Raw genomic sequence first — 15,873 nt, 5'->3', positions numbered from 1 at the left:
GATCCATAGGGATGTCTCCAGAACAGCAGCTCTTTAACTATAGCTGCAGCTGGTCCTCACAGCTGACTGGCCTGGGGGTCAATTCTTCCCAGTAATGCCAATAGCAACCAAAGCTCAACTACAACAGGACAGTGCACACACCACACACAGGAGGAACCTAGAAGGCCGAGTTCAGGTGACTGGGGAGGCTGAGCCACTGGGCACTACAGGACACCTACTACACAAAGCCACTCTACAAATTCCAGGAGACATAAGAGCTCTTCCTAATATAGGAAACAAGCACCAGGAAGCAGCCAAAATGCGGAGGCAAAGAAACATGTCATAAAGGAAGGAACAGAAGAAATCTCTAGAAGAGGAACTAGATGAAATTGAGCCAACCAAGCTACTAGATACAGAGTTCAAAACAATAGTTATAAGGATGCTCAAGGATCTTAGAAAGACTATTAAGGAAACTAGTGAGATCATCAATGACATAATAAAGTACCAATCAGAAATGAAGGCTACATGAACTGAAATGAAGAATAATTTACAGGGAATCAACAGTAGAGAAGAGGACACTGAGAATCAAATCAGCATTTGGAACATGAGGAAGCAAAAAACACCCAATGAGAAGAACAAAAAGAAAAGAGTCCAGAAATATGAAGATAGTGTAAGACGGCTCTGGGACAACTTCAAGTGGCCCAACATTTGCATGATGGGAATACCAGAAGGAGAAGAAGGTCAGCGAGATATTGAAAATTTATTTGAAAAAATAATGACAGAAAACTTCTCCTACCTGGTGAGGGAGATGGACTTACAAGTCCAGGAAGCACAGAGAGTACCAAACAAAAGGAACCCAAAGAGGCCCACACCAAGACACATCATAATTAAAACGTCAAAGGTTAAAGACAAAGAGAGAATCTTAAAAGCAGCTAGTTACCTACGAGGGAGCACCCATACAACTGTCAGCTGATTTCTCAACAGAAACTTTGCAGGCCAGAAGGGAGTGGCAAGAAATATTCAAAGTGATGAAAAGCAGGGACGTACAACCAAGATTACTCTACCCAGCAAAGCTATCATTTAGAATTGAAGGTCAGATAAAGAGCTTCACAGATAAGAAAAAGCTAAAGGAGTTCATCACCACCAGACCAGCACTACAGGAAATGTTGAAGGGTCTTCTTTAAGAAGAAGCTAATGAACAAAAGAATCTGACAAACAAAATAGACCCAGAGACATTGAAGCATGCAACAAACTGTTGTATTTCAGACAGAAGAGGTAAGGGAGTGGGGGTTGGGAAGAGATTTACCAAAGAAGTTATATGCATATATGCATAACCCATGGACACAGACAATAATGGGGTGAAGGCCTGGAAAGGGGGCGGGAGCGAGGTGGAGGAAGTCAATGGGGGGAAAAATGGGACATCTGTAATACTTTCAACAATAAAAAAATTTTTTTTATAAAACTACTATACAGAAAGTCAGCAAGTATATACAGAAAAACTCAGAGTTAATTTACATTTATAAACAATTCCACCCAATAATAAAGACTATACATTCTTTTCAAGCACTCACAAGACATAAAAATAAACCATATTCTAAGCCATAAAACAAACCATAAATATAAAATCATTGAAATCATAATGTGTATTCTGCCCACAATGGAATTAAACTATAAATCAATAACAGAAATATAACCAAAAAAAAATCTCCCAATACCTGGAAAATAATCAACACATTTCTAAATAATCCTCAAATCAAAAAAGTCTCAAGTGGCCTGGCCTATGTGGCTCAATGGTTAGAGAACTGGCTCATGCACTGGAGGGTGATGGGTTCCATTCCTCATCAGGGGCATGTACTTGGGCTGCAGGTTCAATCCCCAGCTCCGGCTGGGGCACATGTGGGAGGCCACAAATCCGTGGGTCTCTCTCACATCAATGTTTCTCTTTCTCTCTCTCTCTCTCTCCCCCCTCCCTCCCATTCTAAAAAAAAAAAAAAAAAAAAAAAAATTCAATGAAAAATATATCCTCAAGTGAGGATTAACAGAAAAATAAAAGATCTAAGTAAAATTGAAAAATACAATTTTACTAAATAAAAATGAAAATAAAAAAACATCAATATTTGTGAGACTTAGCAAAGCATTCTGAGAGTCCTGGCCAGTTTGGCTCAGGGATTAGAGTAACGGGTCAGCCCCTGGACTGAAGGGTCTCTGGTTAGATCTAGTCAAGAACACATGCCTCGGCTGCGGGCTTGGTTTCTGGCCCTGGTCAGGGTGCATGAGGTAGGCAACCAATCAATGTTCCTCTCTCATATTGATGTTTCTCTCCCTCTACTGCTCTTCCACTCTCTCTGAAAAGCAATAGAGAAAATATCCTCAGGTGAGAATTTTTTTTAAAAGCATTATAAGAGAAAATTTATAGCACTAACTTCACACCTTAGAAAAGAAAAATATCGAATCAATAATCTAAGATTCTCCTCAAGAATGTAGAAAAAGAAAAGCAAAAAGGACTAAGATTCCAGATGGTGGCAGAGTAGGTGGAAGCTACACCCACCACCTCCCGGAACCAAACTGAATTTACAGTAAACTAAAATATAAAGCAATCATCCTAAATAACCAACTGAAGACTAGCTGAAGTGAGGTCTTATAACCAAGGATTTAGAGAAGGAGCAACATAGAGACTGGTAGGAAGGGCAGAGATGCAAAATGGGTTGGCCCCACTCCCATGGACAGCAGCTGGAATTCCAGAGGGAAATGTTAGCTACAAAGGTTCCCCTGAGGAGCAAGGGGCCTCAACTCCAAGCTGGGCTCCCCAGCTCCAAGCATCAGAACCAAGAAGAGGCATCTACATAACATCTAGCTGTAAAAATGGGGGATTCTGTCCATCAGGGAGAGACAGGAGTCCACTATAGACACAGGCACCCTCTTAAAGGGCCAACGCGCAAAATCTTGTTTGCAGTCACTCATCCTGGGCTCTGGTGGAGGGAGGGCAGAGCAGACTAGAGATGTGTAAGGAAAAACTGGGATTTATGGCCCTCAGAAGATTGCTGAAGGTGATAGAGGTGGAAAAACGGCACCAGGCATTACCAACAAGTTAGGCGGGACCTCTGTTCAGCAACTTTGGTACTTGAGTTCGGCTTCAAAGAATTCAGAGGCAAGGAACTCAAATTATGAAAGAAAGCTTATTTCAAAAGTAACAGAGGCAGTAGAAGGACTCTCAGAGCTTGGGAGGAAAAGGGAGAGAGATACGCACCTTGAGGGACAAAACAGGAAGAAGAGGTACGGGTGTACTCTGGAAAAAAGAGAGAGCAAGCACAGGGTCCCTGTACAAAGGACTTTTATCTAGAGGCCTAAGGGGAGAATCCCAATAGAACTCATCAGCTTTCCAGGTGTGACTCCTCATGGTCCTCACTGATTGTTCGGCACCAGGGGGGTCATTCATCAATGCAGCTGGTCCTGATGTCAGTCATGGCATCACTCTGTCTAATTTTGCTGCTTCTCTTGATCTGGAGCTGAAATGCAACTGAAGCTTAGATGTCATCTTCCAGGAATTAATGCTTAAGGGAGTGGTGTGCAAGGGTTTATAGTTTTTCCTATTGCTAGGCACCCAGGGCTCTCTAATATGGTAACCCTCTGCACCTGACCTATTGTTTCTACTACAAAGGGACAGCCACCAGGATCCTTTTGCTGACTCATTCCCACACCACAGACACCTTCTTAGGTGGCATACTCTCCAGTCCATATGGCATCAGCCTGAAGAAATGCAAGAGCTCCACCCTCCATGATCCCTATTGCCCCACATTAAAGAGCTTGTGTCCTGCTGAGGAGTCAGTCCAGGTGCAGAGTTCCAAAAAGACTCGGGGTGTCAGTGACTGAAGTATGTGGCTTCGGGGCAGGAGCTATTCCCCCCACTTTCCTGTGAACCTGACCGGGCACCTCCATCTCACAGATCTGCTGGACCTACCCTCCAAACTCATGGTGGCCTGCCCTACTGAGGTCTGGGCAGAATCTGGGAGACTGAGTTGTGTGGCTCTGAAGCGGGGGCCACCCCACCATTTCCCCAAAGTGTGGCCAGCACCTGCTGCTCATGGGAGAGCCACTACCTCCATCCTCACAACTCCAAGCAGTCCCACCCTGCTGAGATTGGGCTCATGGCAAAATCTGGAACAGACTGAGTTGTGCGGCTCTTGGATGAGGGCCGTTTTTCCCTCACACACCCAACGCTTGCAGAGGCCTCCCTTCACATGGCCAAATCTTCGTCTGTTTGGACCTGATAAATTCTGCTGGCTTCATCCTGATAACTTCCTAAGACCCCACACTACCACAGAGGTATGCGATCACCCAGTGGGTGGCAGCTAGACTTGGTATATCCAGGAACATTTGCTGGGTGGCCTCAGACCCAGCACTGGCACTGAGTTTGAATCTTTATCAATCTGGTAAACAACATTCACCCCTATCTGTTGATTCACTGAGAACCTACCTCATGCAATTCAAGTACCACCAGAGGCTCTTTCAGTGACTGAGCCTAACAGGCAACCATCAGGCAGAGGCAGGCAAAGGCAGATTTTGGGGTTACTTGGGCCTTTATCTGACCAGCCCGTGGGCCCAGTGCTGATAATAGCCAGCCTTAGTGGGCAAATTGGTCCTTCCCAGGCACACCCATGCCCAGCAGAGGCAACCACAAACTGTGGATTGCTTTGTAGCTCAAAAGAGGTTGCCCAGGGCCAGTCACAAGCAGCATCTGACACTGGCCTGCACCAGTGTCCCTCCCATAGTCCCAGAACCAACACACCCAGTGACCAGCTTCAGACAACATCAGAGCAGGATCCAATTATCTTCACAAGTGACATATCCAAAGGGAGATCTTGGCACCAGACCCTGCTGAAGTGAATTTTGCTTCATGTGGGGTAGCATCTGCACAGCAGCTCATACATTGTTGTCGAGGTTGATCCTCACAGTCAGCCAACCTGAGGGTTGACCCTCATGCACAAGCAAGCCAATGGTAATCAATACTCAATTACAACAGGAGAGCCCACATAACCTACACAAGGGGCATTCCTGAAGCACCCAGCTCAGGTGATGAAGGACACTGTGCCACTGGGTCCCACAGGACACCTCTACATAAGGCCACCATGCCAAGACGAAGTCATATCAGATCTACCTAATACATAGAAACAAACACAAAAAGGCAACCAGAATGGGGGGACAAAGAAAAGGCCCAAGTGAAAGAGCAGGAGAACTATCTGGAAAAAGTTAAATTATATGGAGGCAAGCAATTTCTCAGATATAAAGTACCAAAAAAATTGTTATAAGGATGCTCAAGGAACTTAGAACTACAACATGAAAAAGAAAATAGAACTCATAAAAAAGAACCAGTCAGAAATGAAGAATACAATATCTGAAATGAAGAACATACTAGAAGGGGGTCCCACATGCTGGTAGGCAGGATCAGAGTGCATGTGTGAGTGTGCACAAGGGAGACTGCTTGCAGGTGTGAATGTGGGCGGGCTCTGTCTGTGGGAGCAGGAGCTTGGAGCAGGTTCTGGTGCTCCTGGTGAAGGAGCTGCTAGCCCCTGCGTGATGCTCAGCTCTAGGATCCTCTATGCTTGAAGTTGGAGAGCATGCCATTTTGGAGCAGCACAAGGTCCTCCATGGGAGGAGGCTGCAGGGAGTGGCCCTGCCCCAGCACCCCTAGGACACAGACAGGCACACAGGGCCCCACTGCAGGGACTCAAAGGCTCAAGAACACGTGGGCTATACAGAGGAACTTGTGGTGCCTGAACCTTGGGCCTCAGAGGACTGGTTCCTGTCTTGACAGGCAGTGCCCATATTGGTGAGTGGGGCATGCTTTGCCCACAGCAGAGTCCCCAGCCCACCCCACCTCCTCCAGAAGAGGAGTGACTGGCCTGCCGTGCCCCATCTAGCAGCAGAGTGCCAGATCATGCCTCCTCTGGGAGGGTAGCACCCCACCAGCCCAGAGCTCTCCAACAGCATCAAGCCCTCCACCAGTGGAGTGCCCAGCAGCCCCAAAGGGTCCAGCAGGGCATACAGCCCACCTGCCTTCTCCAGCATAGCCTAGCCAAACCATGTCCCCTCTGTGAGTGGAGCACAAAGCCTGCCCTGTGCCCTCCACCAGCTCCAGGCCTTCCACCTACAGAGCACCCAGCACCCTCAACCCTGTCTGGCACCTGGCATGCTCCACACCATCAAGCAGCAGAGCCCCCAGCCCAGTCCACACCCTCCAGGAGCAGGGTCCTCAGCCTTTGCCACCCCATCAACTAGCAGACTGCCTAGCCTGCTCCACCACCTTGACACATGTCCCACCTGTACATAGGGATCTTCCCCCAACCCAGCACACCCAACCCAGTGCCCCTGGGCAACTGACCCCACCACCTTGACATGGAGTACCCTGCCCAGCCATGTGACTCAAAGCTCCCACATACACGGACCAGCCACAGTAACCCACTGGTGCCCCTGGACAAACCGCTGAGCTGCCTGACAACTGCCCAGTAGCCATGGCCTGGTGCCCTGGGACAGACAGACCTGCCTCCACAACAAGATGTGCCTGAACCCTTGCCCCTGAAAGACCAACCTTCTGTGACCTGATGACCCCAGGTGCATGGACCTGCCACAGTGCCCCAGCACACCTAACCCAGCACCACCAGAAGGTCGAACCTACCTCTGCTATTTGGCATGACACAGTCACCTCAGGACATGCAGAACTGCCCCCCCCCACCCTGCCTGCCTCACCTGGAACCACAGACTACTGGACTGTGAAAATGAGGAGACAAAGAAACCCCAAATGAAAGAAAAAGAGGAATCAGCAGAAAAGCAACTAAATGAAATGGAGCAAGCAATTTGTCAGATAAAGAATTCAAAGTAATGGTTATAAGGGTGCTCAAACAACTTAGTGAGAACTATAAGCAACTTAATGAGAACTATAAGAAGCCTAATGAGGCTTTTTTTTTTTTTTTTTTTTTTTTTTTTGGCAACGGGTTTGCTGCCAGAATACAGGTGTCTTGAAAACCACCACTAAATCAAACCCAAAACGGGAAAGGAAAAGACTCATATCAAAATTTTCATCATTGGACACGTAGATTCCAGCAAGTCTACCACTACTGGCCATCTGATCTACAAATGTGGGATCGACAAAAAGAACCATCAAAAAATTTGAGAAGGAGGCAGCTGAGATGGGGAAGGGCTCCTTCAAGAATGCCTGGGTCTTGGATAAACTGAAAGCTGAATGTGAGCATGGTATCACAATTGATATCTCCCTGTAGAAATTCGAGACCAGCAAGTATTATGTGACCATCATTGATGCCCCAGGACACAGAGACTTCATTAAAAACATAATTACAGGCACATCTCAGGCTGACTGTGCTGTCCTGATTGTTGCTGCTGGTGTTGGTGAATTTGAAGCAGGTATCTCCAAAAATGGGCAGACCTGTGAACATGCCCTTCTGGCTTACACACTGGATGTGAAACAACTGATTGTTGGTGTTAACAAAATGGATTCCACTGAGCCACCCTACAGCCAGAAGAGATATGAGGAAATTGTTAAAGAAGTCAGCACCTACATTAAGAAAATTGGCTACAACCCTGACACAGTAGCATTTGTGCCAATTTCTAGTTGGAATGGTGACAACATGCTGGAGCCAAGTGCTAATATGCCTTGGTTCAAGGGATGGAAAGTCACCTGTAAAGATGGCAATGCCAGTGGAACCACACTGCTTGAAGCTCTTTGCATCTTACCACCAACTCATCCAACTGACTGGCCCCTGAGTCTGCCCCTAGAGGATGTCTACAAAATTGGTGGTATTGGTACTGTCCCTGTGGGCCGAGTGGAGACTGGTGTTCTCAAGCCCGGCATGGTGGTCACCTTTGCTCCAGTCAATGTTACAACTGAAGTAAAGTCTGTTGAAATGCACCATGAAGCTTTGAGTGAAGCTCTTCCTGGGGACAAAATGGGCTTCAATGTCAAGAATGTGTCTGTCAAAGATGTTTGTCATGGCAATGTGACTGGTGACAGCAAAAATGACCCACCAATGGAAGCAGCTGGCTTCACAGCTTAGGTGATTATCCTGAACCATCCAGGCCAAATCAGTGCTGGGTATGCACCTGTGCTGGATTGTACACAGCTCATATTGCTTGCAAATTTGCTGAGCTAAAGGAGAAGATTGATTGTTGTTCTGGGGAAAAGCTGGAAGGTGGCCCTAAGTTTTTGAAATCTTGTGATGCTGCCATCATTGATATGGTGCCTGGCAAGCCCATGTGTGTTGAGAGCTTCTCTGACTACCCTCCTCTGTGCCGTTTTGCTGTTTGTGACATGAGACAGACAGTTGATATTGGTGTCATCAAAGCAGGGGACAAGAAGGCAGCTGGAGCTGGCAAAGTCACCAAGTCTGCCCAGAAAGCTCAGAAGGCTAAATGAATATTATCCCCAATACCTGCCACCCCAGCCTTAATCAGTGGTGAAAAAGCAGTCTCATAACTGTTTCTCCCAATCGTCCATTTAAGTTTAATAGTAAAAGACAGGTTAATGATTACAATGCATCGTAAAACCTTCAGAAGGAAAGGAGAATGTTTTGTGGACCATTTGGTTTTTTGTGTGTGTGGCAGTTTTTAAGTTATTAGTTTTTAAAACCAGTACTTTTTAATGGAAACAGCTTGACCAAAAATCTGTCACAGAATTTTGAGACCCATTAAAACAAAGTTTAATGAGAAAAAAAAAAAAAAGCTTAATGAGAACTACACCAGCATGAAAAAAAGAGGTTGAAAATATGAATAAGAATCAAATGGAAATGAAGAATGAGAGAGCTGAAATAAAGAATACCCTGAAAGGATTCAATGGTAGACTAGAAGAAGCTGAGGACCAAATCAGCAAATTAGAAGACAAGGTAGAAAAAACACTCACTCAGAGCAGCAATTGGAAAAAACATTAAAAAGCAGGAGAGTGTAAGGGAGCTTTGGGGCAATGAATCGAAACAACATCTGCATCATAGGGATACTAGAAGGAGAAGAAGCTACGCAAGGAATAGAGAAAGTGATTGAAGAAATACTGACAGAAAACTTCCCTCACCTGGTGAAGAAAAAAGGCCAGGAAACACAGAGTCTCAATCAAGATAAACCCAAAAAGACCCACACCAAGACGCATCATAATTAAAGTGTCAAACATTAAAGACAAAGAATACATCAGAAGTATGCCCTGTCGGGGTGGCTCATTTGGTTGCAGTGCTGCCCCATATACCAAAAAGTTGTGGGTTTGATTCCCGTTCAGGACACAAACCTACATTGTGGGTTCAATCCCCGGTGTAGGCACATACAGGAGTCAACCGATAAATGTTTCTCACATCAATATTTCTCTCTCTATGTCTGCCTCTCCCTCTAGAAAATTCAATATATACATATCCCTGGGTGGGGATTTTGAAAAATACACTAGAAGGAATAAACAGTAGGTTGGATGAAATAGAAGATTAAATCAGCAATTTGGAAGACAAGATAGCAGAAAACACCCAATCAGACCAGCAAAAAAATGAAGCATAGCAACATCCACAATATAGGGATACCACAGAAGAAGAGAGAAAGCATGGAATCAAGAACCTATTTGAAGAAATAATGACTGAAAACTCCCCTAACCTGGTGAGGCAAAAATCCACACAAGTCCAGGAAGTGCAGAGCATACAAAACAAGATGAACCCAAAGAGGCCCACACCTAGAAACATCATAATTAAAAGGCCAAAGATTAAAGACAAGGAAAATTATTTATGTCTTAATTTATCTTTATTGTTGAAACTAATACAAATGTCAGCTATTTCCCCTATTGACAATCTCCACCCTGCACTCCCCTTCCAGTCCTTCACCACACTATTGTCTGTGTCTATGAGTTAAGCATAAATGCATATAAGATCTTAGGTTAATCTCTCCCCCCCCACACACACACACACCCCTGCTTTCCCTCTGAGATATGTCAGCCTCTTCATGCTTCTGCGTCTGGATTTATTTTGTTCATCGGTTTATTTTGTTCATTAGATTCCACATATGAGTAATATCAAGTGACACTCGTTCTCTGACTGGCTAATTCTGTTCTTTTCTTTTGGTTGTTTTTTGGGTTGTTTGTTTTTACGTTTATAGATTTTTATAAATCCCCTCATGTTATATTTTCGGCCTAACACTAAGTCACAAATTTCATAGGTACTGCATTCATACTGGGAGGTAAAGCTTTCATATATATATAAATTACTTACATTAAATTTTTAATTTTTAAGTTTTCTCTTTTTTTCAATATTTTCAATTTTATTTTTTATTAAAATACTACAGAGGTCCCTTTTTCTCCCCAACGACTCATTCCACACTGTCCGATTCCCCTCACCAGTCCATCTCAACATGATTGTCCGAGTCCTTGGGTTGTAATTCTTTGGTTACTCTCTCCTCCTCCACCCACCTGCCCTCCTCCATCCCTCTGACATTCGTCAGTCTGATCTATGCTTCCATGTCATTGAATCTATTGTGTTTATCAGTTTATTAAGTTCTTTAGATTCCACGTATAAGTGAGATCATGTGATGTTTGTCTTTCTCTGCCTGGCTTATTTCACTTAGCATAATTTTCTCCAGGTCCATCCATACTGTCCCAAAGAGTACGAGATTCTTCTTCTTTGCACCTGCCCACTATTCCATGGTGTACATATCCCGCAGCTTTTTTATCCACTCACCTACTGATGGGCACTTGGGCTGTTTCCAGATCTCAGTTATTGTAAACTGTGCTGCTATGAACATCAGGGTACATATGTTCTTTCTGATTAATGTTTTAGGATTCTTAGGATACATTCCTAGGAGTTAAATCGCTGGGTCAAACGGCAGCTCCATTTTTAATTCTTTGAGGAAACTCCATACTGTTTTCCATAGTGGTTGCACCAGTCTGCATTCCCACCAGCAATGTACTAGGGTTCCCCTTTCTCCACACCCTCGCCAGCACATGTCGTTTGTTCATTTGTTAATGGCAGCCATTCTGACAGGTGTGAAGTAATACCTCATTGTGGCTTTAATTTGCTCTCTCTGATGATTAGCGACATTGAGCGTTTTCTCTTGTGTCTGTTGGCATCTGTATGTCCTCTTTGGAGAAGTGTCTATTCATGTCCTTTGCCCATTTCTTAATTGGGTTGTTTGTCTTCCTTTTGCTGAGTAATATGAGTTCTTTGTACACTTTGGAAATTAGCCCCTTATCAGATACATCTGTGACAAATATGTTTTCCCAGACTGTGGGGATCCTTTGTATTTTGAGGCTGTTTTCTTTTGCTGTGCAGAAGCTTTTTAGTTTGAAGAAGTCCCATATTTTTATTTTTTCCTTTGTTTCTCTTGCCCTAGGAGATGTATCGGTGAAAATTACACTATGTGGGATGTCTTTGACTTTACAACTATGTTTTCTTCCAGTATTTTTATGCTTTGGTGACATACATTTAAGTCTTTTATCCATTTTGAGTTTATTTTTGTGTATGGTGAAAGTTGGTGGTCTATTTTCATTTTTTTGCATGTATCTGTCCAATTTTCCCAGCACCACTTATTGAAGAGACTGTCTTTACTCCATTGGATGCTCTTGCCTCCTTTGTCAAATATTAACTGACCATAATGGTGTAGGTGTATTTCTGGGGTCTCTGTCCTGTTCCATGCTCTATATGCCTGTTGTACCAATACCAGGCTGTTTAGATTACAATGGCTTAGTAGTACAGTTTGAAGTCTGGTAATGTGATCCCTCTCACTCTGCTCTTTTTTCTCAAGATGGCTGCAGCTATTTGGGGTCTTTTTTGGTTCCATATAAATTTTTGAAATGTTTGTTCTAGGTCTGTGAAATATGCTGTTGGTATTTTAATAGGAATTGCATTGAATTTATAAATTGCTTTGGGTAGTATGGACATTTTAATGATATTAATTCTTCCAACCCATGAGCATGGTATCTTCTTCCACTTGTTTAAATCTTCCTCTATTTCTTTTTTCAGTGTCATGTAGTTTTCCGAGTGCAGGTCTTTTACATTCTTGGTTAAGTTTATTGCTAGGTATCTTATTTTTTTAATTGCAATAATAAATGGTATTGCTTTTTTAGTTTCTCCCTCTGAAAGTTCATTGTTGGTGTATAAGAATGCCATTGATTTCTGGATGTTGGTTTTGTATCCAGCTACCTTGCCAAATTTGTTTATCAAATCTAGTAGTACTTTGATGGAGTCTTTAGGGTTTTCTATGTACAATATGTCATCTGCAAATAATGACAGTTTTATTTCCTCCTTTCCAATTTGGATACTTTTTATGTTTTCTTCCTGTCTGATGGCTATGGCAAGGACATCCAGTCCTATGTTGAATAAGAGGATAAAAGTGGACACCCCTGTCTTGTTCCTGTTTTTAATGGAAATGGTTTTAGTTTTTGACCATTGAGTATAATGTTGGCTGTAGGTCTGTCATATACGGACTTATTTATGTTGAGGTTTGATCCCTCTATTCCCACTTCGCTGAGAGTTTTTATCAGAAATGGGTGCTGGATTTTGTCAAATGCTTTTTCTGCCACTATTGATATGATCATATAATTTTTGTTCTTCATTTTGTTTATGTGATGTATCACATTTATTTATTTGTGGATGTTGTACCAGCCTTGCATCCCTGAAATAAATCCCACTTGTTCATGATGTATGATCTTTTTAATGTATTACTGGATCCGGTCTGCTAGTATTTTAGTGAGGATTTTAGCATCTATGTTCATCAGGGATATTGGCTTGTAATTTTCTTTCTTGTAGTATCGTTATCTGGTTTGGGGATTAGGATGATGCTGGCCTCATAAAAAGAGTTTGGGAGGTTTCCCTCCTCTTGAATTTTCTGGAATAGTTTGAATAGAACAGGTCTTAATTTTTCTTTGAATGTTTGGTAAAACTCACCTGTAAATCCATCTGGTCCAGGACTTTTGTTTGCTGGGAGTTTTTTTATTACTGCTTCAATTTCATTAGTTGTTATGGGCCTATTTAGGTTTTCTGCCTCTTCTTGATTCAGCTTTGGAAGGTTGTATGCTTCTAGGAATTTGTCCATTTCCCCCATGTTTCCCAATTTGTTGACATATAGTTGCTCATAAAATTTTCTTATAATCTTTTGTATTTCTGTTGGGTCAGTTGTTATATCACCTCTTTCATTTCTGATTTTATTTATTTGGGTCCTCTCTCTTTGTTTCTTAGTGAGTCTGGCTAAAGGTGCATCAATCTTATTTACTTTTTCAAAGAACCAGCTCTTTGTTTCATTGATTTTGTATTGTTTTTTTAGTCTCTATGTCATTAATTAACTTCTGCTCTGATTTTTATTATTTCCTTCCTTCTCCTTCTTCGGGGCTTTTCTTGCTGTTCTCATTCTAGTTCTTTTAGTTGTTGTGTTAGATGGTTCATTAGATCTTTTTCTTGTTTCTTGAGATAGGCCTGTAATGCTATGAATTTTCTTCTCAGGACTGCTTTTCCCGTGTTTCATAGATTTTGGGTTGTTGTCTGTTCATTTTCGTTACTTTCCATGAAGTGTTTGTTTTCTTCCTTGATCTCCTTGGTAACCCATTCATTGTTTAATAACATGCTATTTTGCCGCCATGTGTTTGAATATATTTGAGTTTTTTTAATAGTGGTTGATTTCTAGTTTCAGGGCATCGTGATCTGAGAAGATGCTTGATATGATTTCAATCTTCTTATATTTGTAGAGACTTGCCTTGTGCCCTAACAAGTGGTCTACTTTTGAGAATGTTCCATGTACATTTGAGAAGAATGTGTATTCTGCTGCTTTGGAGTGAAATGTTCTGTAAATGTCAACTTAATCCATTAGGTCTAGTGAGTCATTTAAGGTCTGTGTTTCCCTATTTATTTTTTGTCTTGATGATCTGTCTAATGCTGACAGTGGGGTGTTAAAGTCCCCCACTATGATTGTGTTGCTGTGAATCTCCCCTTTAAATTCCCCCCAAAAACTTTTTATATATTTAGGTGCTTCTATATTGGATGCATAAATGTTTATAAGGGTTATTTCCTCCTGTTGGATTGATCCCTTTAGTATTATGTAGTGACCATCTTTGTCTCCGGTGTTGGTCTTTATTTTGAAACCTGTTTTGTCAGAAATAAGAATTGCTACTCCAGCTTTCTTTTCCTTTCCATTTGCATGGAATATTTTACTCCATTCCTTCACTTTTACCCTGTGTGAGTCTTTTGCTCTCAGGTGAGTCTCTTGTAGACAGCATATATTTGGGTCCTGTTTTTTTATCCATTCAGCTTCCCTATGTCTTTTGATTGGACCATTTATTCTGTTTACATTTAAGGTTACTATTGATATAAACTTATTTAATGCCATTTTTGCTCTTCATGCTGATGCACCTTTCTCTCACTATTCCTTCTTTTTCTTAAAGCAGTCCTTTTAGCATTTCTTGCAATGCTGGTTTGGTGGTACTGTCAGGAACCAGCCTGAAAGAGGAACAAACCTGAGTTTGAGCAGTGGGAATTAGAGACAAAAACAGTTATGGGATCAGGAGGGCTGCCCTCCAATGAGGTGCAGCCTCAAATGGCTTCAACACCTTTATTATATAGTGAGTGACAAACAACTGGTAAGGAAGTGAGGGTGATACAAAGTAGTTCTTCCCAGGCAGCACAAACACACTTTCAGCGTAAACATCCTGCCTCCTGCATGAGCTCAGACTTTTGTAACTCTCTTAATTTTGGCTCCCCACAGGAACCTGCGGGGAAGGTTGAGTCCTTGGCTCCAGAGCCTCAGGCTATGTGGACTGTGTCCAGACATGTAGCGGGCTCTCAATATCAAGGATCATTGTGGGGAGGGTCGAGTCCCTGACTCCAGACCCTCAGGTGGCATGGACCATGTCCAGACACGTCACCGGCTCCCAACAGTGGTACTAAACTCCTTTAGCCTTTTTTTGTCTGGGAAGCTCTTTATTTCACCTTCAATTTTAAATAATAGTCACTGAATAAAGCAATCTTGGTTGCATGTTCATGCTTTTCATTACTTGGAGAACTTCATGCCACTCCCTTCTGGCCTGAAGAGTTTCTGTTGAGAAATCAGCTGTCAGCCTTATGGGGGTTCCCTTGTAGGTCACTGCTTATCTCTCTCTTGCAGCCCTTAATATTTTCTCTTTGTCCTTGACATTTGCCATTTTAATTATGATGTGTCTTGGAGTGCGTCTCTTTGTGTCCCTCTTGTTTGGAATCCTCTGTGCTTCCAGAACTTGTGGGGCTTTCTCCCTCACCAGCCTAGGAAAGTTTTCTATAATTATTTCCTCCACCAAGTTGTCTATCCCTAGCTCTCTTTCCTCCCCCTCTGGCACTTCTATAATGCAAATGTTGTTTTGCTTCATGTCCCAAAGCTACAACTGTCCTCATGCTTTTTAAGTGTTTTTTTCTTTTTGCTGCACTGATTGAGTGATTTTCTACCTTGTCTTCTAAGTCATTTATCCTATCCTCTGCTTCATTGAGCCTGCTTTTAATCCCTTCCATTGCATTCTGGATATCAGGTACAGCATTCTTTATCTCTGTCTGAGTTTTGTTTATGGTATGTATCTCTTTTTTCATGTTTTCACTAAGGTCCTCCATCTTATCATCTAGTGTCTTCTTAAGTTCCTTGAACATCTTCATAATCAATACTCTGAACTCTGTTTCTGATAACTTGCTTAACTCCATCTCATCAAAGTCTTTTTCTGGTGATTTTTCCTTTTCTTTAATTTGGGGGTTCTTTCTCTCCCCACTTTGGTAGGTCTTAATGTTTGTATCTATATATTAGATATATTTGCTGTCTCCCAATCTTGTGGGATGGGATTTTGTCTTGGGGGTCCAGTGGAGCCCAGAGGTGTGTTTTCTTTATATTTCTGAGCTGTTTGCTCTAGGCTTGTCCCTCTTGTGG

At 42.7% G+C, this 15,873-nt stretch overlaps 1 pseudogene across 1 annotated transcript; it reads left to right on the top strand.

The window, feature by feature from the left end:
• The first annotated feature begins 3,948 nt into the window (after positions 1-3,948).
• On the top strand, positions 3,949-8,700 carry LOC308558675 (elongation factor 1-alpha 1 pseudogene; annotated as a pseudogene). The gene is made up of 2 exons: positions 3,949-4,302; positions 7,031-8,700. The product of its transcript is annotated as an elongation factor 1-alpha 1 pseudogene (transcript).
• Positions 8,701-15,873: the final 7,173 nt, after the last annotated feature.

Source organism: Miniopterus schreibersii, assembly GCF_964146895.1.
Source record: "Miniopterus schreibersii genome assembly, chromosome: 6".
Classification (NCBI taxonomy): domain Eukaryota; kingdom Metazoa; phylum Chordata; class Mammalia; order Chiroptera; family Miniopteridae; genus Miniopterus; species Miniopterus schreibersii.
Note: the sequence above shows the minus strand (reverse complement) of the source record. Positions and strands in the feature narration are given on the sequence as shown.